This window comes from Anomaloglossus baeobatrachus, chromosome 12 (assembly GCF_048569485.1).
Source record: "Anomaloglossus baeobatrachus isolate aAnoBae1 chromosome 12, aAnoBae1.hap1, whole genome shotgun sequence".
In the NCBI taxonomy this organism is placed as follows: domain Eukaryota; kingdom Metazoa; phylum Chordata; class Amphibia; order Anura; family Aromobatidae; genus Anomaloglossus; species Anomaloglossus baeobatrachus.
Window position 1 is genome coordinate 16,532,020 of NC_134364.1, and position 26,530 is coordinate 16,558,549.

At 46.4% G+C, this 26,530-nt stretch overlaps 1 protein-coding gene across 1 annotated transcript in view; it reads left to right on the top strand.

Moving 5' to 3' along the window:
* The first annotated feature begins 2,043 nt into the window (after nt 1–2,043).
* LRFN5 (leucine rich repeat and fibronectin type III domain containing 5) overlaps nt 2,044–26,530 on the top strand; it is a 246,082-nt gene continuing 221,595 nt past the window's right edge. The window contains exon 1 of the mRNA XM_075329521.1: nt 2,044–3,642. The gene's annotated coding sequence lies outside the window, so the exon portion shown is untranslated. The remainder of the gene's footprint in view (nt 3,643–26,530) is intronic.

Sequence of the window (26,530 nt, forward strand, 5' to 3'; positions counted from 1 at the left end):
AACAGTGACTGGAGTAATGTGGTGCACTGACAATGACTGGAGTAATGTGGTGCACTGGCAGTGACTGGAGTAATGTGGTGCACTGACAGTGACTGGAGTAATGTGGTGCACTGACAGTGACTGGAGTAATGTGGTGCACTGACAGTGACTGGAGTAATGTGGTGCACTGACAGTGACTGGAGTAATGTGGTGCACTGACAGTGACTGGACTAATGTGGTGCACTGACAGTGACTGGACTAATGTGGTGCACTGACAGTGACTGGAGTAATGTGGTGCACTGACAGTGACTGGAGTAATGTGGTGCACTGACAGTGACTGGAGTAATGTGGTGCACTGACAGTGACTGGAATAATGTGGTGCACTGACAGTGACTGGAGTAATGTGGTGCACTGACAGTGACTGGAGTAATGTGGTGCACTGACAGTGACTGGACTAATGTGGTGCACTGACAGTGACTGGAGTAATGTGGTACACTGACAGTGACTGGAGTAATGTGGTGCACTGACAGTGACTGGAGTAATGTGGTGCACTGGCAGTGACTGGAGTAATGTGGTGCACTGACAGTGACTGGAGTAATGTGGTGCACTGACAGTGACTGGAGTAATGTGGTGCACTGACAGTGACTGGACTAATGTGGTGCACTGACAGTGACTGGACTAATGTGGTGCACTGACAGTGACTGGAGTAATGTGGTGCACTGACAGTGACTGGAGTAATGTGGTGCACTGACAGTGACTGAAGTAATGTGGTGCACTGACAGTGACTGGAATAATGTGGTGCACTGACAGTGACTGGAGTAATGTGGTGCACTGACAGTGACTGGAGTAATGTGGTGCGCTGACAGTGACTGGACTAATGTGGTGCACTGACAGTGACTGGAGTAATGTGGTACACTGACAGTGACTGGAGTAATGTGGTGCACTGACAGTGACTGGAGTAATGTGGTGCACTGGCAGTGACTGGAGTAATGTGGTGCACTGACAGTGACTGGAGTAATGTGGTGCACTGACAGTGACTGGAATAATGTGGTACACTGACAGTGACTGGAGTAGTGTGGTGCACTGACAGTGACTGGAATAATGTGGTGCACTGGCAGTGACTGGAGTAATGTGGTGCACTGACAGTGACTGGAATAATGTGGTGCACTGAGCAAAAACACAAAGGGATGTCCTCACGGGTCACCTCTGGCCCTATATTATCTGGATCATCACCCAGGGGTCCGCAGAGCAGCCCGCACTGTCACACTTTACTTACTATTGGATTAATACTGGAAATTCATGGTGAACTTTACAGTAAATTCTCAACTGCTCCAAGGAAACTTGTGACCTGGCATGAAATGGAAAAGCAGAGCCCGGCAAGAGCAATGGGTTATCACTGTGATGACGGTTTTATGCTTTGTATGGCAATGATCCTAGAAACAAAATGGATCAATAAATAGTAGAGATGTAGCGGAGCTGAATTGCTAATGCTAACAGTATCCGCTTTTTTATGCTTGCATTACATTAACTATACAACTACACAGGAGGTTTCGGCAATCGAGAACTTCCAGCGAATGATCATTGCAGATATTGGTCAATAATCCAGGAATACGCGGTCTGTAGGCATGCAGGGAGAATGAAGATGGAGTAAGGTCATAAAAAGCAAAAAAATAGAAATAAATGCAGGGTGCAAAGTAATGATCCAATCCAGAATCCCCAAATCCTCCTAAAAGCACAATCCAGAGTAATGGACCGGACAGCTGGAAAGAAGAACAGCAGAGATCAATATTTAGATGCAAACAGAGGAGAATATATAAATATTATGAATGTATCCATAAATCATCATGTAGCATGGTCAGAAGAAACTCAGCTCTGCTACATCAGACATGCTCATTGGCTTCATATAGAGCACAGCAGATACAGCAATCAGTCAGTATAAATCAGCATTACCAAACTAAGAGACAGCAAGTGAAGAGTTAATGCAGTGCTCAGAAAAGTTCAGAAAAAAGTCAACTGAAGCATCCAGAATGCAGTGGATCCATTTCCATCCACGCAGGGCAGGCAGCAGAGGCTCCTACTCCAGTTCCAGGCAGCTCAGACCATATTCTATGGCAGGAGGAGGGATCCCAGCCAAAAAAAAAAAGCCTGATCTCTATGCAGATACATGGATGACTCGCCCAGGCAGGGCTGGTGCACACATAGGGAGCCAATCATGAAAAGTGCATAGGGAAAAATATTCAGCAATCCTGGATTATGGAGGAGATTGTGCCTGTGCGGATTATAGACATTGTAGCATTCTGCAAAATATGCTTCTAAGAACAAGACATTGTAGCATTCTAAGAGCAAAGTGATGCCTTTGGCTCATCGTGGGCATTTGGATAGATTACCCTAGTCTAGATAGTATCAATGCATAATCCACTTAGAGGCATAAAAAGGGAAGAAATCATCTGAAGAGGGTCCCCCCGATTCCTCCTGGGGGACTGAGACGTTGGTGGATTATCTCAGCGTGGAGGCTGTACTGGGGGACGTGCTAGGTGCAGTGTGAGATCTGACTATCACTGCAGAGCTTGCACAGGAGCGGAATGCGCAGGAATGGCTGTGTCCCTGCCGGCTGCCAGAGACCCCCAGAGCCACAGACACCAGGGGCTCCCGTAGCACTGACTGCCTGGGTGCAGCATGTCTGAGCTCCTCCGCACGGCCAGGGGCTGGAGGGAGCTGCTGCCTTTTGGAGAGGGGCTTCGTTTCCCTGTCGTTCTCTGGATCTGTGTCTTTGTCTAGTGAAGGAGGGGATAGATCCTGGAAGCAAATCACTACCTAGTGTCTGCTGCAGCCCTAAATCCTAGCCCCTAGAAGAGGAGTGCAGCTGAATAAGCAGCCTGGAAGGAGGAGGATTGACCTTCAGCACCATGGACAGCACCTTCTGGAGCTCTCCAGCACCATGGACAGGGACCCAGCTCGCATCCTCGCCTAGATTCGCCTAGTGATCCGGATCAGCTCCCCTTCCTCTTGGATTGCCCCCACCTTTTTTTTTTTCCCTTTTTTTGCAGAATCTGGATCAGAACCTTGGATTGGACTGGAGTGTAATTCAGCATCTGATCCTAAACCCTGGGATTACAAGTGCAGACCCCCATGGTTCCCCCGATGGCTGCTGCTGCCAGGGGCTGCGGTCCGGCTCTGGGCATTATGTGGCTGCTTGCATTAAAGGAGCATTTTATGGATTAACCTGGATCAGGTACATTGCAAGGTCAAAGCTTGAATATCCCCTGCATTCCTCCTCAGCAGGCTCTGGCATACACAAAGGGTCTCTTTTTGGATTTACTTCTGGAAGGTGATGCTTTTGTAAACTATTGTCGGGTTATTATGCAAGTTGCTGGATAAAGGTGTGTGATGTGTGCCCAGGCTGGTGGTCTCAGCCCGCTGTACCCACACATTCTCCTTCCTGCCCCGATTCTCACACATTTCCCTTTTTATGGAGCACTCTTTGGATTACCTCTAGGATAGCATTCTAGAATGCCAATGCTGGGGAATGAATGGCAAAGGGCGCACAAGTTACCGGAAAACACTTTGCAAGAAGCCTGTGAGATTCCCCCCCGGGCAGCCTGCTATCATCGTATCTGCAGGTAAAAAGTCTGACTGCAATCGTCTGTACTCCAGAGGCGACAGGTAAACACAAAGCTTAATCCTTCCCTAAAATTGTGTTGTGATCTTGTGTCTTCTGGCTCAGCTGCATTGCAGACTGCTTTACTTATTAATGCTTTTTCGCATTTGTTAGAGTGAGCTGAAATACCCAGGGGCTCCTGTTATATGATGTTCTAGCAGAATCATTTCTATTAAATGGAAAATAAATCTATACAGGGGCACTTAATCTATCCCTGCAATGGGAGATCAGTTACACAGCTTCCTGGACCCTAGCATGGAAACAAAGTATCTCCATCCAACCTGCACAGCCTCTCAATGGAAAATGCTCATCTCTTACTGCAATAGGAAGGCAGAAATATACTGGGTATACAGCCAGAGAGAAGACCATGCATTGGCTTATGGCAGAATTTGGGTAGTGGTGTGACATACATCGACTACTATAGACCCAAATATCAGATATATGGCTGCTCATGTCTATAGATAGAGGACAGCCATAGAAAAGGGGGTGCAATGGGTCATGGGTGGTGCTGTGATATATATAGACTACTATAGACCCAAATATCAGATATAGGGCTGCTCAAGACTATAGGTAGAGAACAGTCATAGAAAAGGGGGTGCATTGACTCATGGGTGGTGGTGTCTCAAATATAGACTTCTATAGACCTATCATGGCAGATATGGGACTGCTCAAATCTATAGGTAGAGGATTGCCCATCGAAAAGGGGGGCATTGGGTCATGGGTGGTGCTGTGATATATATATATAGACTTCTATAGACCTATCATGGCAGATATGGGACTGCTCAAATCTATAGGTAGAGGACTGCCCATAGAAAAGGGGGGCATTGGGTCATGGGTGGTGGTGTGTTATATATAGACTTCCTATAGACCCATTATGGCAGATATGGGACTGCTCCTGTCTATAAGAGGAGGAGGACAGCCATAGAAAGGGGAGTACATTGGTTGGTGCTGGGTGGTGGGTGCATTGGTTCATGGGTGGTGTTGTGGTATATATAGACTTTTATAGACCCATCATGGCAGATATGGTACTGCTCCTGTCTATAGGTAGAGAAGGACAGCCATAGAAAATGGGGTGCATTGGGTCATGGGTGGTTCTGTGGTATATATAGACTACTGACCCATCATGGCAGATATGGGAGTACTGAAGTCTATAGGAAAACAGATAGATTCCATCTACAAAGCCATAGAAAAGTGGGTGTATTAGGTTATGGGTGGTGGTGTGTCACATATAGACTTATAGAGTCACCATAACAGATATAGGACTACTCAAGTCTATAGGAAGAGAAGGATAGATATAGAAAAGTGGGTGCATTGGGTCATGGGTGGTGATGTGTCATATATACACTTCTATAGACCCATCATGGCAGATATGCGACTTCTCCAGTCTGTAAGAAAACCGATATATGCCATCTAGACAGCCATAGAAAAGTGGGTGCATTGAATTATGGGTGGTGCTGTGGTATATATATATATATATAGACTTCAATAGACCCATGATAGAAATCTGGGACTGTTTCAAATCTATGGGAACAGAAAGAAGACAGATATATACTGTATAGACTGGAATAGAGAAGAGAGTGCATTGGTTTATGGATGGTGGTGTGACATACATAGACTTCTATTGACCTAGCATGTCAGATATGGGACTGCTCCAGTCTATAGGAAGAGACCTAGGACAGATATACAGATATATACCATCTGAACAGCCATAGGGAGGAGGTGCATTGGCTTATGGTTGCTGGTGTGACATACATAGACTTTGAGATACCCACCATGGCAGATATGGGACAGCTCATGTCTATAGGAAGAGAAGGAGGACAGATATATACTATATAGACAGCAATAGAGAAGAGAGTGCATTGGCTTATGGATGACACTGTGGCATATGTAGATCCAGCAAGTCATATATATATACCATCTAGACAGCCATAGGGAGTGGGAGCATTGTCTTATGGATGGTGGTGTGACAAACATAGACTTCTATAGACCTGTCATGGTAGATAGGGGATTTTATATATATATATATATAATTTGCATTGTGGCAGAATTTTGGTGGTGCTTTTGCATAGATCACTATGGATCCACCTTGAATCCATAAGAAGAGTAGTAAATGTATAGAATAAGAGGCTGGACTGCCATATAGGAGGGTGTGCATTGGCTTATGGCAGAATTTGAGTAGTGGTGGGGCTTAGACTTCTAGAAACCCACCATGACAGATCTGGGACCGCTGAAGTCTGTAGATTTCTCCATCTCCTCGCACTTTATGTGATGGTTCTAGTTATGTAATACAAGCAGATGGCTTGGTGGGGGGTGGGGGGTGGGGTGGGGGGGGTTGATGCCAAACATTCGGCTTTTGCATAGGACTAGTGCCTATCTCTGGAATTGGTTGGGAATCAGTTGACCGGATTCATCCAATAATCCATTTTCTGACTCTGAGATATGAAATGGAGGATCGGACCTCGGATAATATTTCAGTGATTTTTTTTTTCCTTTTTCCTGAAGACGATAATGCACTTGCCTTACAAGATGGTCTCATCAATGTTTCATGTTTATGGAGAAGAACAGGTTAATAATTCAGATGCATTATGCTTTATTTGTCTGGGTGTTTTACAGCAGTCACATACTGGCTCCTCGTCTTCCTCCTTGGCCTTACATCCTATGAGATGGAGCCGGGGTGAACGGGGATGATATTTCCCCATTTTATAGGCAGATGTTGTGGGGCGTCAGGGGGTCCTTTATTTTATTTCTTCTGTAGTTGTCACATATTTCTACATAAAGGCATTTGCTGGCCGGTGAATAAGAATGGAAGAAGGAGGTGCTGTTCCCTAGGCTGGCAGGATGGGGGCGCCAGTGGGCCACTTTTAAGGTCCTCATCAACCTCTTTTCTTTAACCTTTTCTTTGCCTTGACACACTGTTCGAAGAAATATATGATTCAATATTGCCTTCATTTATTTTTCTCTAACCTTATTTTCTTTTTTGGATAACTAACGCAACACATCGACACCTTGTTCTGGGTCTTAGGCTATGTGCGCACTAGGCGTTTTTTTCACGCTGCGTTTTTATGTGCGTTTTTGTCTAAAAAACGCACCCGCGGCTAAAAAAACGCGGCAAAAACGCCTAGTGCGCACATAGCCTTATACAGGTTTTCAATTAATAAAGTTTCCTAAAAGGACACAAGAACTTGGTTTAATTCTTCTATAGAAACTCGTATATGGTGACACCCACCGAAAATTGTCAGGGTCGAGGGTTGGAGGGGTGCACATAATCACCCCAAACAGATTTCAGATGATAAAGTCATGTCCAATATTTGTAAATACCAGATATTCCTCCTATTATTAACTGGGTTATATACGATGAATCAATGATTACAATACATCTAATATATTAGTAAATACCATAAATGTGGTTATTCGGATCAATATTACATATAATGACCCTATGATTAGCAAATACCATAAATATTGCTTTTTCTTATTTGTTACATACGATGACCCTATGATTAGTAAGTACCATATATATAGCTTTTTCTTATTTGTTACATACGATGACCCTATGATTAGTAAGTACCATATATATAGCTTTTTCTTATTTGTTACATACGATGACCCTATGATTAGTAAGTACCATATATATAGCTTTTTCTTATTTGTTACATACGATGATGACCTGATCATTAGTAAATACCATAAATGTAGCTTTTTCTTATCTGCTACATACAATGACCCTATGATTAGTAAATACCATAAATGTAGCTTTTTCTTATCTGCTACATACAATGACCCTATGATTAGTAAATACCATAAATGTAGCTTTTTCTTATCTGCTACATACAATGACCCTATGATTAGTAAATACCATAAATGTAGCTTTTTCTTATCTGATACATATGATGACCCAATGATTATTAAATACCATAAATGTAGCTTTTGCTTTTTTGCTACATACAATGACCCCATGGGAATACATATATTAGTATGCATTTTGCCTATTTTCTGCTCGTTATCTCTACATCATATGTTCCCATTGTGGTTTCCACTTTTTGGATATTGGTCTTCCAGTCTGGATGAGCTCAGAAGTAATTTCATCTTGCAGAAAGCCGCTGATACATATTTATAAGAGCAGGATGACTTCCTTATCTGACTGATTAGGCAACAAAATAGAATATGCTCTTCCCAATCTCTGTACATAGGCAATCTGGATCACTCACAGACGCCAATTAGATGGAAGTGTCTTTATGACATGTACAAGCCTGACGATTCTCAGCCCCCCCCCTCCCCCGAGTGCCCCTCCGACAATAATCTGGTTTCTTTCTCCACTGTGATCCCTGAGATTTGTTACAAAATGAGCTCACGCCATTTTGGGTGCCCTGTAGATGCATTCAAAGCAGGGATTTACATGGAATCAGAGCGGCCTGACATTGCTTTTTTATTTATCCACCGCCTCTGAAAGGATTCCTGTACATGCCGGGTATTCAGATGGAAGAATACTCATCATACAACTGCAGGGAGGAGGAAGAGAGGGATGAAGAGAAAGAAAAAGAGGGAGAAGGAGGAAAAGAAGGGAGGGAGGAAGGGAGGGAGGGAAGGAGGAAGGAGCTGGGAGAGAGGAGGGAGGAGGAAGTGAGGGATGAAGAGAAAGGAAAAGAGAGGGAGAAGGAAGAAAAAAAAGGAGGGAGGAAGGGAGAGAAGGAGGAAGGAGCTGGGAGAGAGGAGGGAGGAGGAAGTGAGGGATGAAGAGAAAGGAAAAGAGAGGGAGAAGGAAGAAAAGGAGGGAGGGAGGAAGGGAGAGAAGGAGGAAGGAGCTGGGAGGGAGGAGGGAGGAGGAAGTGAGGGTGAAGAGAAAGGAAAAGAGGGAGAAGGAGGAAAAGAAGGGAGGGAGGAAGGGAGGGAAGGAGGAAGGAGCTGGGAGAGAGGAGGGAGGAGGAAGTGAGGGTGAAGAGAAAGGAAAAGAGGGAGAAGGAGGAAAAGAAGGGAGGGAGGAAGGGAGGGAAGGAGGAAGGAGCTGGGAGAGAGGAGGGAGGAGGGAGGAGGACGAGAGGGATGAAGAGAAAGAAAAAGAGGGAGAAGGAGGAAAAGAAGGGAGGGAGGAAGGGAGGGAGGGAGGAAGGAGCTGGGAGGGAGGAGGAAGTGAGGGTGAAGAGAAAGGAAAAGAGAGGGAGAAGGAAGAAAAAAAAGGAGGGAGGGAGGAAGGAAGGGAGAGAAGGAGGAAGGAGCTGGGAGAGAGGAGGGAAGAGAAAGTGAGGGATGAAGAGAAAGGAAAAGAGAGGGAGAAGGAAGAAAAGGAGGGAGGGAGGAAGGGAGAGAAGGAGGAAGGAGCTGGGAGAGAGGAGGGAAGAGAAAGTGAGGGATGAAGAGAAAGGAAAAAAGAGGGAGAAGGAAGAAAAGGAGGGAGGGAGGAAGGGAGAGAAGGAGGAAGGAGCTGGGAGAGAGGAGGGAAGAGAAAGTGAGGGATGAAGAGAAAGGAAAAGAGAGGGAGAAGGAAGAAAAGGAGTGAGGGAGGAAGGGAGAGAAGGAGGAAGGAGCTGGGAGAGAGGAGAAAGTGAGGGTGAAGAGAAAGCAGAAAGGAAGGGAGGGAGGAAAGGAGGGAGGAAGGGAGGGAGGGAGGGAGGAAGGAAGGAAGGAAGGAGCTGGGAGAGAGGAGGGAAGAGAAAGCAAAAAAAAGAGGGAGCAGGAAGGTAGAGAGGGAAGAAGGGAGGGAATGAGGAAGGAAGGAAGAAAGGGAGGGAGGAAAGAGCTGAGAGAGAGGAGGGAAGAGAAAGTGAGGGATGAAGAGAAATCAAAAAAGAGGGAGAAGGAAGGGAGGAAGGGAGAAAGAAAGTGAGGAAGGAAGGAAGGGAAGGAGGGAGGAAGGGAAGGAAGTGAGGAGCTGGCAGAGCAGAGGGAAGAGAAAGTAAGGGTTGATGAAAAAGCAAAAAGAGGGGGAAAGAAGGTAGAGAGGGAGGAAGGGAGGGAAGGAGGAAGGAAGAAGCTGGAAGAGAGAAGGGAAGAGAAAGTGAGGGTGAAGAGAAAGCAGAAAGGAAGGGAGGGAGGAAGGGAGGGAAATTGGGAAGGAGGGAAGGTATGGAGGAGCTGGGAGAGAGGAGGGAAGAGAGACTAAGGGGTACTTTGCACACTACGACATCGCAAGCCGATGCTTGTGATGCCGAGCGTGATAGTCCCCGCCCCTGTCGCAGCAGCGATATCTTGTGATTGCTGCCGTAGTGAACATTATCGCTACGGCAGCTTTACATGCACTCACCTGCCCTGCGACGTCACTCTGGCTGGCGACCCGCCTCCTTCCTAAGGGGGCGGGTCGTGCGGAGTCACAGCGGCGTCACACGGCAGACGGCCAATAGAAGCGGAGGGGCACAGATGAGCGGGATGTAAACATCCCGCCCACCTCCTTCCTTCCGCATAGCCGGCGTGAGCCGCGGTGACGCAGGTAGATGTTCCTCGCTCCTGCGGCTTCATAAACAGCGATGTGTGCTGCCGCAGGAACGAGGAACTACATCATACCTGTCGCTGCCGCGACATTATGGAAATGACCGACCCTACACCGATGATACGATTACGACGCTTTTGCGCTCGTTAATCGTATAAAAAACGATTTACACACTAAGATATCGACAGCGATGCAGTAGTGTGCAAAGTACCCCTAAGGGATGCAGAGAAAGCAAAAAAAGAGGGAAAGGAAGGTTTAAAGGGAGGGAAGGAAGGAAGGAAGGAGCTGGGAGAGAGGAGGGAAGAGAAAGTGAGGGTGAAGAGAAGCAGAAAGGAAGGGAGGGATGGAGGAAGGGAGGGAGGAAGGGAGAGAGGAAAGAAAAAGTAAGGGAGGAAGAGAAAGCAAAAAAGAGGGAGGAAGGAAGGGAGAAAAAGGGAGGAAGGAAGGAACATTGGGAGAGAGGGAAGAAAGGGAGGAGCTGGGAAAGAGGAGGGGTGATAAAGTAAGGGATGAAGAGAAAGCAAAAAAGAGGGAGAAGGAAGAAAGAAAGGGAGGAAGGAAGGGAGGGAAGGAGGAAGGAGCTGGGAGAGAGGAGCAAAGAGAAAGTGAGGGTGAAGAGAAAGCAAAAAATGGATAGTCGGAAGAAAGTAAAGAGGGAAGGAGGGGAGGGAGGAAGGAAGGAATGAAGGAAGAAAGGAATGAAGGGAGGAATGGAGGAAGGGGCTGGGAGAGAGGAGGGAAGAGAAAGGAAGGGATGAAGAGAAACAAAAAAAGAAAGAAGGAAGAAAAAAAGGGAGGGAGTACGGGAGGGCATAAGGAAGGGAGGGAGGATGTAAGGGAGGAAGGAAGAGGCTGGGGGAGGGGAAAAGACAGATGGAATCAAGAGATAAGAGGAGAAAGAAGAGAAGGATTAGAGAGAAAGAGAAAGGGAAGAGAAGAAAGAATGGAAGAGATTGATAGAACACAGATAATAGATAAAATAAATATAGAAATAATTCTGCACTCCACAAGACTTCAGATTAGTTTAGTCACCAATCCACTTCTTGCTTTAGACGGAGAAGTGAATAAACTACTCCTATTGTTTCACTGAAATCGTGTGCAGGGGGTCTCATCTTTTATTTATTGGAGGACATTCAGCCGGTGACTTGGAGAACAGGAGCTCTTCATTACTAATGACTGCACTGATATTTGTTTTGTTGTTTGTGTGGATAGATGAAGGGAGGGAATGGATGGTGTGGATAGATAGATAGATAGAGGGATAGATAGATAGATAGAGGGATAGATAGATAGATAGATAGATAGATAGATAGAGGGATAGATAGAGGGATAGATAGAGGGATAGATAGATAGATAGATAGATAGATAGATAGATAGATAGATAGAGGGATAGATAGAGGGATAGATAGAGGGATAGATAGATAGATAGATAGATAGAGGGGTAGATAGATAGAGGGATAGATAGAGGGATAGATAGATAGATAGATAGATAGAGGGATAGATAGATAGATAGATAGATAGAGGGATAGATAGATAGATAGATAGATAGATAGAGGGATAGATAGAGGGATAGATAGAGGGATAGATAGATAGATAGATAGATAGAGGGATAGATAGAGGGATAGATAGATAGATAGATAGATAGATAGATAGATAGATAGATAGAGGGATAGATAGAGGGATAGATAGAGGGATAGATAGATAGATAGATAGATAGAGGGGTAGATAGATAGAGGGATAGATAGAGGGATAGATAGATAGATAGATAGATAGATAGATAGATAGAGAGGTAGATAGATAGTGGGATAGATAGAGGGATAGATAGAGGGATAGATAGAGGGATAGATAGATAGATAGATAGAGGGATAGATGGATAGATAGATAGATAGATAGATAGATAGAGGGATAGATAGAGGGATAGATAGATAGATAGATAGATAGATAGATATAGGGATAGATAGATAGATAGAGGGATAGATAAAGGGATAGATAGATAGATAGATAGATAGAGGGATAGATAGATAGAGGGATAGATAGATAGATAGATATAAGGATAGATAGATAGATAGAGAGATAGATAGAGGGATAGATAGATAGATAGAGGGATAGATAGAGGGATAGATAGATAGATAGATAGATAGATAGATAGATAGATAGATATAGGGATAGATAGATAGATAGATAGATAGATAGAGGGATAGATAGAGGGATAGATAGAGGGATAGATAGATAGATAGATAGATAGATAGATAGAGGGATAGATAGATAGATAGATAGATAGAGGGATAGATAGAGGGATAGATAGATAGAGGGATAGATAGAGGGATAGATAGATAGATAGAGGGATAGATAGATAGAGGGATAGATAGATAGATAGATAGATAGATATAGGGATAGATAGATAGATAGAGGGATAGATAGATAGATAGATAGATAGATAGATAGATAGATAGATAGATAGATAGATAGATAGATAGAGGGATAGATAGATAGATAGATAGATAGACAGAGGGATAGATAGATAGATAGATAGATAGATAGATAGATAGATAGAGGGATAGAGGGATAGATAGATGCATGGATAGATGGACAAATTAATGGATGCATTGGATGGATGGATGGTATGTATAGATTGATTGGTTTTGGGGCTCCTTTGCATTGATCAATACAATGGCTAAATATCTCTCATTCCTATTTTTCATAGCAGTTATGCAGATACCATTTTCATGTTTTTCACTTATTTCAGATAGTCCATTGTATTTTTCAGTCTAGTATTCCTATAGCAGTTATGCTTTTCATTATTCCCCTATACATTGTGACTGGTGTGCAACTCTTTATCCTATTGTTTAGTTGTATATTTTTGAGTCTTGCACCCTGTTCACACCATTGGTGTTCCAGACATACATTCTTTAGTATGTATAGATTGATGCTATGGATGGACGGATCGAATGGATGGATGCAAAGGATGGATAAATAAATAGTATGGATAGATGGATACAATGGATGGATGGATGGATGGAACAGATGGAATTGATGGGTAAGTTAATAGGTTGGATGGATAGAGGGATGGAGGGAATGGATATATGGTTGGATGTAATGGATGGATGAATGAATGGTATGAATGGATGGAGGGAATGGCTAGGTGGAACATATGGACTGGATGAATTGGTGGATGTATGGATGGATATGGAGTCCCTTTAGATTTTGTGCTTTGGAAAGAGAACAAATAATATTCCATTGATATCTGCAGAACTTGGGATTTTTAACTCTATCATAGCCCATTGCTCATGCAGTTATTCAGCGTTGGAGGCAATACAAGGAGAGAAATGTCCTTCCAATTCTAGGACAGAATGATGGTGAAACTGACACCTTCTCCAATATATATTTCTTCTTCAATCTCTAACACAAAGATAAGAGTATTGGGGAGCATCATGTGGCCGTCCTGTGACCCGGTGACCCCACGGTTGTCCTAACTTCAAAGGATGAAGGAAGAGAGTAGAAAATCATACTGAAGTGTTGGGATTGTAGGACACTCTGTGGCACCGAACCTTTCCAGAGCAGAGGCTTCATCGAGATTCCAAAACCCCAACATTCCTTATCATTATTTCCTGGAGACTAACACCAGGGCTGCCCCATTAGTGCGCGCATTGTTCGTTTCTCATATATTGACCAATGGGCTTTAGAGGGGGGGTCTAAACCACGGATGTGTTTAACCTAGATAGTGGCATTTTACTTAGGTACTTGGATTATTGAGAGTTACTTTGCCGTTGGTTTCCAGGCTTACATGCATTGGCCAATTCATAAACTATAATTCTCATTTCTTCATATAGCAGTAATGCAGTACCAGAGTTCCTTTATATATTGATGGCATTTTAGTGTGCAGCTATATGCATTTTGTACTGTCAATATCAAAACCCTGGACAAATCCTTTAAAGAGGATGTCCACTTGAGATAAAGCCTTTTATTATTTTTTTTTTGCAGTAAGCCCCTAAAACCGAGCCAGAGCCCACCGGCCTGGAAGGAGTCCTCTGTCCTACTTATTCATGGCCTCCTTCCTCTTATCTCCTGCTTTCTCCTATTATATAATGCACAGGGTTTCCGGACACTCTTTAAGAAATAACTTGATACAAATGAAGTCATATTTGCATAATTTGTATCGGGCGGCGTTACCTTTGAGCAATAATTAAGCTGGAGACACAATTGGCAATTTGGGGAGTTTCGCGTTGCCTGTTGGCAATAAAGGAGAGGAGAAGGCGAGAAGCTTCTGGAGGTTTTAATTTGGCTCGTTAATTACCATGATCCCTTCTCGTGAACTCTCCGCTCAGACCTGGAACTTGCTGCAGAACGTCGGATGTTGTACAAGGCTGCGCGGCCCGGTGCGGGGGATTATGAGTCACGTCATGTGTAGATCTGCTCAATCAACTATTATAGGCAGCTCCGTGCCCCGGGCATCTCATACCGGAGCATTACAGTGTACGGCACACCGTATTAATAATTACTGAGCTGCCCTTCCTGCCTATGCACAGGGGGATATTTGTCAAGTTGGAGGCCGAGACAGAAATGCTAAGTTGATACAATTTGCTGTTGTTTTGTGCTGTTCTCATGATATATTAGTAACCAGCTTCCATTACATGAGCCTCATGTTCCAGGCAGGAGACCGGCCTCCGATAAGTGCATGGAATACATGTTGTCGGGAAGGGGCGCGGCGTGTGACGGAGCGAGCACGGTGCAATTAGTTAGGATGACACAAAGCCATTACTGTTTGATCTACTGTGAGGAACGTGGGCAAATTGAACAAGAATCTGTCACATTAGGCACGACGACGGATCAAGTGCACGGCGAAAGGGAAGGGAGACCCTGTGTCTAGGGAAAGGGAAGACGATGAACCCTGACCAAGCCTACTGCTGGTCCCTGGGGCCTCTCACCACCCTAGATAGGTTCTGCACCAATGCACCGAGCAGGATACCTGACCCTAGATGACCCTAGTGCTGAACCCTAATAGGGAATGGGTGGGATGAGGTCTTCATCAACCCCACTAAACACTAGAGAAGACACAAGGAGGACACACCGGTAGTTCATGCTTTTTCCCTTATCTACAGATGACTCAGGCAGAAATTCAACAAAGTTTTCAGCCATGATACCACAGAGGAGTACAAGCCATCTGCTTGCAACCAAGGCTTGAATGACTGAATAATATCACCAGCACCAGTCCACAGTAAGGAAGGGGTATTTAAGCATTTAAGAATGAGCATGGTAGTGCTTGCTCATCACTAGTTACTAGTACAGAGCACCTGAGCATGGTAGTGCCCGCTCATCACTAGTTACGAGTGCCAAGCACCTGAGCATGGTAGTGCCCGCTCATCACTAGTTACGAGTGCCAAGCACCCGAGCATGGTAGTGCCCACTCATCACTAGTTACGAGTGCCAAGCACCCGAGCATGGTAGTGCCCGCTCATCACTAGTTATGAGCACTGATCACCCGAGCATGGTAGTGCCCGCTCATCACTAGTTATGAGTACTGATCACCCGAGTATGGTAGTGCCTGCTCATCACTAGTTACGAGTGCCAAGCACCTGAGCATGGTAGTGCCCGCTCATCACTAGTTATGATTACTGATCACCCGAGCATGGTAGTGCCTGCTCATCACTAGTTATGAGTACTGAGCACCTGAGCATGGTAGTGCCTGCTCATCACTAGTTATGATTACTGATCACCCGAGCATGGTAGTGCCTGCTCATCACTAGTTATGATTACTGATCACCTGAGCATGGTAGTGCCCACTCATCACTAGTTACGAGTGCCAAGCACCTGAGCATGGTAGTGCCCGCTCATCACTAGTTATGATTACTGAGCACCCGAGCATGGTAGTGCCCGCTCATCACTAGTTACGAGTGCCAAGCACCTGAGCATGGTAGTGCCCGCTCATCACTAGTTATGATTACTAATCACCCGAGCATGGTAGTGCCCGCTCATCACTAGTTACCAGTACTGAGCACCCGAGCATGGTAGTGCCTGCTCATCACTAGTTATGAGTGCCAAGCACCCGAGCATGGTAGTGCCCACTCATCACTAGTTATGAGCACTGATCACCCGAGCATGGTAGTGCCCACTCATCACTAGTTATGAGCACTGATCACCCGAGCATGGTAGTGCCCACTCATAACTGTTAATTATCTATACTTAGAGAAGACCATCAATATCAAAGACTTCAGCAACTTTTTTTTAAAATAAACTATGTGTTCAGCCATAAGGATCTAGACTTAGTTAGAATAATTTTACCATAGTGAGGTTTAAAGAGAAGGAAGAATGACCATGGCACACCTAATGTTACATTACTACATTACGGATTTCCCCCCAAATAAAAAAGCGCACGTCTATGTATCCACGGTCAATCCTGCACTGTAATGCAAATGCTGTACGTCTGTCCACACAAAGTCCAAGACACTAATGCAGCGGAGCGGCCATGCAGCACACGGCGCCATCATAGCAGATGAGTGCGTTGCGTCACTTTATACTTTGCCATTGATATGATAAGCTGACAATTGGATTGGGAAGTGGATAGAAAACTCCAATCTGATCTGAGACAACAATCGGCCATGTTTACGGATGACAGCGGTAATGATGTTGGTTATGATGCAGCGGTGGTAATCATGACGGTGATAGCGGCCAGTAGAATACAGACCAGGATGATGATGATGATGGGGATTTGATTTCCTACATTTGCAGCTTTCCTGTTATATTGATGATGATGAGGACTGTGATGATGAAAAAAATGGCTACAACTAAACCCATGGTTATAAAGTTAACGGCGCTGATGAGAACAAGAATGATCCAACCCAATGATCAGAAGGATAATGATGCAGGGTATGGCAACAGTAACAACAGTGATGGCGAGGATGATGATGATGATGATGGGTATTATGCAGTCACAGAACTCATGGATGCACATGCACTGATTGTAGGACGCAAACTAAAGAAGGATTCATGTTTGAAAGTAGATCCCCCCCCCCCCCCCCCCGCCCTTCATTTGTTATAGTACCAAAGGGCAATATGACCCACAAACTCTGATTACATGATGATGAAGAGCTCTGTGACGTTACCTCTAAAAGCCACTTGTAGATACAGATAGATGCTTCCTTAACTCATCTCTTGTCACCAAATCACTAGATAAGTGGAATCAGAAGACCAGATTTGAAAAAGAAATAATATAATTTTGTGATACTCAGCAGATGTTTATGCTTTACGAGTCAATAGATGGACACTGTCACGTGTGTCACATCCACATGTTATCTCTGGAAGATCTGGGATCAGGAGCTCTCAACACTGAATTGATCACAGATCCTCTATGGACCCACTTGACTGTTATCTTCTATTGGAGTGGGTTTACTTTAATTTCATGCTAAAGGGGTTAAAGACCCGCTCCTTTCTGGCTGAGATTACTCAAAGCCTTAATCACGGTCGAGGCAGCTTATCACTCCCTTCTGCTACGTTTATCCACTCCTGGCTTCACTCCATGCCAGTTATAGATCTTCTATACTGGCCACTTTGAATGTGCCCATCTCTAGAGAAGTGTAGACATTAGGAGGAGAAATGGAACTCTGCCACGCTGTGTAGTGAGACCAAACTAGTGTGGATTCTAACTGGTTTTATTAGTTACTGCATTTCAACAAAAAACCTTGTCTTCATTAGGACAAATCACAAATTCATCAATATGATTTGACCTGATGAAGGCGAGGGATCTCGCTAAAATGCACTGACTAATAAATTAAATTGGAATTCATACTGGTTTGGTCTCTCTACACGGCAACATGGCATATTCCTCTTTTTTCTCCTAGTCTCTTAATTTCTCCCAGGGGTGCTGCAGCAGCGGTATCTGATGCCTTCATAGTTTGTTGTGGCTACACACAACCACCAAGAGAGCCTGTAACTTTTTTCCTGTCTCACCTTTTCACAGATAAGATCATATTTTGTGCTTCTGCTCTTTCTCCAGATTGCCATCTCTGGAGAAGCTGAGGTGTTTTTTTCAGTTGCAGCTGTGAAGTTTCCTGCTGGAGAAACTTAGCAGTGCTATTTGTTGTGTCTTACCTTCCTCATGTTGTTTTAATGTAGTAGCGAGACTAGTGTCTCAATGGCCTATACACTAGTCAGGGTGAGATCAGGGCCTGAGAGGACCTAGGCATTTGATGGTGAATGGAGGGGTGGGGTAGAAACTATCTGTGGATATTAGGAAGTGCTGGGATCAGACTCAGGTGACTGAGAGAAGGTGACCTCACTTCTTCTCCCCACCACCATACCCTCCATTGTACTTCGTCCCTGGCTTTCCCTTTGTGTTCACCCCTCGCTGGTTGTCCTCTCGAACCCTGAGAAACAGCCACCCAGCGGTAGTGATAGAGTTTGCAGCCAGTTGAGCATTTTGTTCTCATATCCTGATACGGAGTCAGAATAAAAGTTGCAAAAATAGGGTCATTGTGGTCACGTTTTCCAGAGCCGATTCCATGATTTGTGTACTCGTTAACACATCTACCATGACATCTTTCCATATGACCCTACTTTGACTTCTCCAACCCAATGTCTACTAATTCATTACTATATGTTACAGCTATACGCCGGAGGTGTCAAAGTCAGGGTGCCTCCTGTCTCTCCGCTGCCCGAGACCCATTCTGCGGGTGCTGTGCCACCTCAGCGCCGTTCTCAGTGGTTGTCCCAATCCTCCGCTGTGTTACTGGTGGCTGTTCAGCCACTAGAGTCTAAGTGTGGACAACGGGGAAGTTGCACATGCATGGGCCGAGTCTTTTCCCAAGTCTGACTCTATGGCCAATGCGCATGCATGTGACATGACATCTTCGGATTGGCCATCTTACGTCAGCTTCCCTGATAATGTGGCTTCGCGGGATTGGCCGTTGGTAGTCAGCTACGCTGATTGGGTGTGAGCTGAGACTAGGCGGTGCTTAGGTTATATAGGGACGCCACCGACACCGGACGGCGCTCAGTCTTGCCTTGTGGCGAGAGCGTCTCTAAGGTAGCTCTTAACAGCTATATCCATCAATAGCACGGTGGACCCCGGGTTGCGCTTAGGATTGTATGTACTATCCTCCACCTAAGCCGCCAACCCCTTACACTATATATGCCAACCCTGTGCCATTTAATGTATGAAAAAGACTAAAATGTAAATACAAATGCTCATTTATTCTGTATATGACGCGGTCTAGCTAAGGCTATAGATGATTAACTCTAGAAGCATGAAGACCTATTAGAACATGTCATGTTTCCGATTTGTGGTGTCTTCTGACTGAATCTCTTGTTTGCGGTGTGACTCAGAATTTCGGCATGAAGGGTTAAGGTCGTAGACCTTTATACAAGCCGGAGTGCTGTATAAACAGATTATATATTGATTTAGGTGTTGTTCGTTGTGGATCTTCAGCTCGAGTTTCCTCTTTAGATTTCTTGATGACAAGGGCTGATCTGCGATGGTCGTGACCTTCCCAAACGATGGCTCTCAGAACCGTGAACTCTTCATTGTACGTTCTGGATACAGGTCAGTTTGGAAAATAATGACGGATTTGTTAAGGATCATCCATGTCCTCTTGGGTTGGCCCAAAACTGAAAAATGGATATGTGCTACCAGCTATTCTAGGGTCTACAATTTTTTAAACAATGAGGTAAGGAAAAAAGCTACATCTTGAGTTGATCATGGTGGTGTTCTCCAGAGAGCTTCCCTTACTTAACCATGGCATGAAGAGCTATTACCTTCTCATTGATGGAGGTGACAATGATGACTATGATGATGGTCATGACCATGAAAATAATGACTGTCGACCAACAGAAAGTCTGATGATGACGAAGACGAAGATGGTCAACGTAAAGATGATAGATAGCAAGATGTCTCAGTGGGAAACATTGATGCCTTGCAGGGTTCTGGGTTTGTATGTTCTCCTCGTTTTTGCATGGATTTTCCCTTATACTTTATATAGCAAACTAATAGATTAATTGACAATTTAGAACACAATGCAGACAAGGACTAATATCAGTACTGCAGATCTATTGCAGGACGGCCATTATTGGAAATAATTAGTAGTCTTGCAGTAGATAAAGTCTGTGGGACTGATAGACATAGCCAAAGATAGAGTAGGGTTATTGCCGACTAAAGCTCGCGGACATTGTAGGGGCAGCGAGCGGGATAAGTGGATCCAGTGGATAACAGGGGAGACCCTGAATATCCTTTAATAGGAGGGGCTTAATTAAGGGCCCAGCAAGAGGTGGACGCCAGATACCACTCCCAGGGAAGTAACCAGGGCTGTGGCAGCTGACCCCCAGGACAGGTGACGGACTCCGGTACAGTACAGCATAGATGACCGGGGCAGACTGGACAGGCAGGCATGGACAGGAATGGTGGACATGGCAGGGGAAGAAGTAAAGGAAGGCAGGTACTGGAAATGGACACAGAGATAACAGGATAGGAGCTCAGAACCTGATAACTAACTAGGTAGCAGACTGACTAGCTAATTGGAGGTGTTGTGCAGGCACCTCCCCTAATGGGAGGGTGCCTTAAATACACAGTGCCTTTCAGCCATAGGCTAAGAAGCATTTCCTGGAAAGGTCACGTGGGTCTTTTAAGAGGAGGGTTGGTGTGCACATGTGCATCTTAGGCGCACTTCTGGGAACCCTATGGGACATGTACAGGGCCCGGGAGGGGAAGGAGGCAGGAGCACTCGTTGATGGCAGAAGGAGTGCGAGGGAGGACGCGACCTGGCCGAGGCGGTGAGTAAATCGGCGTCTCTCCAGAGACTCCGGGCTACAGGGTCACATCTCAGACACCAAACCGGAGTGGTGGCCTCAATAGTCAAGACAACACCATCTCAAGTTTTGCTCCACTGATATCTTTGGATGCCCAATCTATCAGTTTGCCAATCATCCAATCGATCTGGTCTTCTCACCATTGGCATCCACCGTCCACCAGTACGACGTGCCGCAACGCTCTCAGTCTCTCTCTTCTACCTGTCGTTTCCTAGTTGCTATGTATTAATCATGGATGACCCACATAACCAAGTCCGTTTCCGACAGCATACACTAATTAACGTTGATACATCGTCAGCTTTTGGAGGTCTATTTTTAAGTGTTTCATTCTTTAATTAGCTGTTTGGAGCTCTTGTGTAAAATACTTCAAAACCCCAACACCAAAGTAATTGGCCCAGGAAAGCAGCGAGAGACCGTACATTGGGGCTTAGTCCATTTTCACATCATTTTATAATGTTCCAAATGTTTGATTAGCCACTTAACGAGTGAGCAAATTACTACGGCTGAGAGAGTAATCAGGTTCCCGCTCGACTGTCGAGTGATCGCTGATTTACTATATTGTGATTATAAAAAAAAATAATAAGAACATAAAACCTGAAAATGCATCTAAAATGTCATATAAACCGTGCAAACAATCAATTATAGTATTAGCACTGGAAAATAGAACACAATCACCATCTATGGGCCAGAAAAATCCGCCCCAGCCGGGGCTCCAACAAGTCTCCAACCCTAGAGGTGTAGAATTATCTGCTTCCTGGTCCCTTCATAAGACACACCTACAACTGGCCCAACCAGCCAATCAGTGGCTGCAGCATTGATCTGCCCCAACCTGTGATTGGCTGAGCAGCATTTTTGCCTGAGAAGTAGAGAACCAGGAAGTGGAGATAAACAGGAGAGAGTAAGCGGGATAACGAGACTCATGGGACATCGCGGAGGGTGGGTATTATATTTTTCGAACATTTTTAACTATTCTGAACCCTTTTTCGGAATCATTTTTATTGGCTGGAAAACTCCTTTAAATAATCTGTATCATCTGAGACCACCCCTTTCATGCTATTGTCACCACTAATAAGGACACTTTCCATTCAGCTAGTGTACCGCTAGGAAAAACATGCGTGGTGGCAATGCAAAATAATACATATGGGCTGAGACCCCATGAAGCCAAAACCTCACCCACCGCAAAAGCCATTTGGTACACAAGTTTCCTTCACAATCTTGTGACCATTGGTCTCACAGGGTAGGATAAAGCTGTGGTCACATGTGTGGCTGCACCCCAAGTCTGCCAAAATGGGAACTCCCCAATCTGGTCCGTAAAGGGCTCCAAGATGAAGGACCACCCTTAATGATATCCATGTGCCCCCACTAGATGGGGGTGGAGGAGGAAGGAGGGGGGGGTTGGCTTCTTGAGACAACATTATTGATCCAGTATTACAAAAATATAATTGTATGCTGATGGGGGGGGCACAGATTTTGCATTTCATGTATGTATGTATACACCTACAGTATATGTATACATACATCCAATGTAGATTATGTGCTGTATACTGCTTTGGTATGTGTATGTATACATGTGCGTATAACAGTATATTGTATTGAGTTATTGTATTCTACGCCACCCACTGCAGAGGTTACCGGGGTGGGGGGGGTCCGCCTGTCAGTGCTCAGACCATACACTGCACACTGCAGAGGTTACAGGGGTGGGGGGTCCACCTGTCAGTGCTCAAACCACACACTGCAGAGGTTACAGGGGTGGGGGGTCCACCTGTCAGTGCTCAGACCATACACCGCACACTATAGAGGTTACAGGGGTGGGGGGTCCACCTGTCAGTGCTCAAACCACACACTGCAGAGGTTACAGGGGTGGGGGGTCCGCCTGTGAGTGCTCAGACCATACACCGCACACTATAGAGGTTACAGGGGTGGGGGGTCCACCTGTCAGTGCTCAAACCACACACTGCAGAGGTTACAGGGGTGGGGGGTCCGCCTGTGAGTGCTCAGACCATACACCGCACACTGCAGAGGTTACAGGGGTGGGGGGTCCACCTGTCAGTGCTCAAACCACACACTGCAGAGGTTACAGGGGTGGGGGGTCCGCCTGTGAGTGCTCAGACCATACACCGCACACTATAGAGGTTACAGGGGTGGGGGGGTCCACCTGTCAGTGCTCAGACCCCACACTGCAGAGGTTACAGGGGTGGGGGGTCTGCCTGTCAGTGCTCAGACCATACACCACACACTGCAGAGGTTACAGGGGTGGGGGGTCCGCCTGTCAGTGCTCAGACCATACACCGCACACTGCAGAGGTTACAGGGGTCGGGGGTCTGCCTGTCATTGCTCAGACCATACTCCGCACACTGCAGAGGTTACAGGGGTGGGGGGGTCCGCCTGTCAGTGCTCAGACCATACACCGCACACTGCAGAGGTTACAGGGGTGGGGGGTCCGCCTGTCATTGCTCAGACCATACTCCGCACACTGCAGAGGTTACAGGGGTGGGGGGGTCCGCCTGTCAGTGCTCAGACCATACACCGCACACTGCAGAGGTTACAGGGGTGGGGGGTCCACCTGTCAGTGCTCAAACCACACACTGCAGAGGTTACAGGGGTGGGGGGTCCGCCTGTGAGTGCTCAGACCATACACCGCACACTATAGAGGTTACAGGGGTGGGGGGGTCCACCTGTCAGTGCTCAGACCCCACACTGCAGAGGTTACAGGGGTGGGGGGTCTGCCTGTCAGTGCTCAGACCATACACCACACACTGCAGAGGTTACAGGGGTGGGGGGTCCGCCTGTCAGTGCTCAGACCATACACCGCACACTGCAGAGGTTACAGGGGTGGGGGGTCCACCTGTCAGTGCTCAAACCACACACTGCAGAGGTTACAGGGGTGGGGGGTCCGCCTGTGAGTGCTCAGACCATACACCGCACACTATAGAGGTTACAGGGGTGGGGGGTCCACCTGTCAGTGCTCAAACCACACACTGCAGAGGTTACAGGGGTGGGGGGTCCGCCTGTGAGTGCTCAGACCATACACCGCACACTGCAGAGGTTACAGGGGTGGGGGGTCCACCTGTCAGTGCTCAAACCACACACTGCAGAGGTTACAGGGGTGGGGGGTCCGCCTGTGAGTGCTCAGACCATACACCGCACACTATAGAGGTTACAGGGGTGGGGGGGTCCACCTGTCAGTGCTCAGACCCCACACTGCAGAGGTTACAGGGGTGGGGGGTCCGCCTGTCAGTGCTCAGACCATACACCGCACACTGCAGAGGTTACAGGGGTGGGGGGTCCGCCTGTCACTGCTCAGACCATACACCACACACTGCAGAGGTTACAGGGGTGGGGGGTCTGCCTGTCATTGCTCAGACCATACTCCGCACACTGCAGAGGTTACAGGGGTGGGGGGGTCCGCCTGTCAGTGCTCAGACCATACACTGCAGAGGTTACAGGGGTGGGGGGTCCGCCTGTCAGTGCTCAGACCATACACTGCAGAGGTTACAGGGGTGGGGGGTCCGCCTGTCAGTGCTCAGACCATACACCGCACACTATAGAGGTTACAGGGGTGGGGGGTCCACCTGTCAGTGCTCAGACCATACACCGCACACTGCAGAGGTTACAGGGGTGGGGGGTCCGCCTGTCACTGCTCAGACCATACACCGCACACTGCAGAGGTTACAGGGGTGGGGGGTCCGCCTGTCAGTGCTCATACCATACACCACACACTGTAGAGGTTACAGGGGTGGGGGGGTCCGCCTGTCAGTGCTCAGAACATACAGCGCACACTGCAGAGGTTACAGGGGTGGGGGGTCCGCCTGTCAGTGCTCAGACCATACACCACACACTGCAGAGGTTACAGGGGTGGGGGTCCACCTGTCAGTGCTCAGACCACACACTGCAGAGGTTACAGGGGTGGGGGGTCTGCCTGTCAGTGCTCAGACCATACGCCGCACACTGCAGAGGTTACAGTGGTGGGGGGTCCGCCTGTCAGTGCTCAGACCATACACCGCACACTGCAGAGGTTACAGGGGTGGGGGGTCCACCTGTCAGTGCTCAGACCATACTCTGCACACTGCAGAGGTTACAGGGGTAGGAGGTCCGCCTGTCAGTGCTCAGACCATACACCGCACACTGCAGAGGTTACAGGGGTGGGGGGTCCACCTGTCAGTGCTCTGACCATACACCTCACACTGCAGAGGTTACAGGGGTGGGGGGTCCGCCTGTCATTGCTCAGACCATACACCGCACACTGCAGAGGTTACAGGGGTGGGGGATCCGCCTGTCAGTCCTCAGACCATACACCACACACTGCAGAGGTTACAGGGGTGGGGGGGTCCGCCTGTCAGTGCTCAGACAATACACCGCACACTGCAGAGATTACAGGGGTGGGGGGTCCGCCTGTCAGTGCTCAGACCATACACCACACACTGCAGAGGTTACAGGGGTGGGGGGTCCGCCTGTCAGTGCTCAGACCATACACCTCACACTGCAGAGGTTACAGGGGTGGGGGGTCCGCCTGTCAGTGCTCAGATATAATAAAGCAGTTACAAAAATGTGAGGGGTGTACTCACTTGTGTGATCTTTTGTAACATTAAAAAATATAGTACATAACATGATAGAAAAGGTTATAAAATACTATTACATAAACACTAAATAACAAAGTGTAGCATAAGGTAACATAGCAAAACATATAAAACATTGTAACAAAACATAAGACATGTAACATAGAATCAAGCATAATGTAATATCAAACATGATGACATAATGTGACATATAATGGAGCGGTGATTAGCCCGGAGGCCGCTTCCTGGGGAAATGGGATAATAGTGCGGTCCCTCCATGAGAGCGTCGTCACATCCCTGTAATTACGCCTCGGTGCGTCTGCTCCTCGCCCGGAATGCTGCACCTTTGTTTTCATGGCCAATAATAGTTAATTACGGTTACAGTCATTTCGCCGGCGCTGACTCATATTCATAGACGAGTCATTGGCCCGGAATGGTTTTCCATAAAGCACCGGCCGACCCGTCTGATTTGTGACTCTGCTGATTGTGGAGGCTTTTTATGACGCAGCGGTGACAATACGGAGACTTATCCGTCACCTGGATTTATGGCGGTTTATGTTGCGGTCAGAGCTGCTCCCGGGGTCATGACCTCCAAACCCAATAAAACGGCTATAAAGCACCGCACTCTATATGACCTTACACCGATTGTCCCGTCTTCTTGGATTTGTGGTCCATTTATGATTGGACATGACACTTTTTAAAATTGTGAGAATTCCCAAGGGAGAACAGCGAGACTTACAGTCCGGAGGGCTTATTATTCATAGGATCGCCGCCATATGTCATACAAATCATAATCCTGAAATACTCCGGTCTGCCAAGGACTCCACCCAGCACCATCACAATGTGACTCTCAGACAGACTCCACAAGAGCTGCACAACCTCCTCCTGAAATACTCTGTGCTGCTGGAAGATCCTGCTCCAGTGTGGAAATGTCACAGCTTCTCCTCCCCACATTTCTCCACAATACACCCACAAACCTAAATGTGTGATAACAACACTAATTAGTAAATATATGTGAAGTATAACAAAAATTAATCTGTCCACAGGACAGCCACTTGTTATGTACTCCACAATTCTAGTCTTTATGGAAGAGTAGCAAGAAGAAAGATATTTTTGAGACACAGC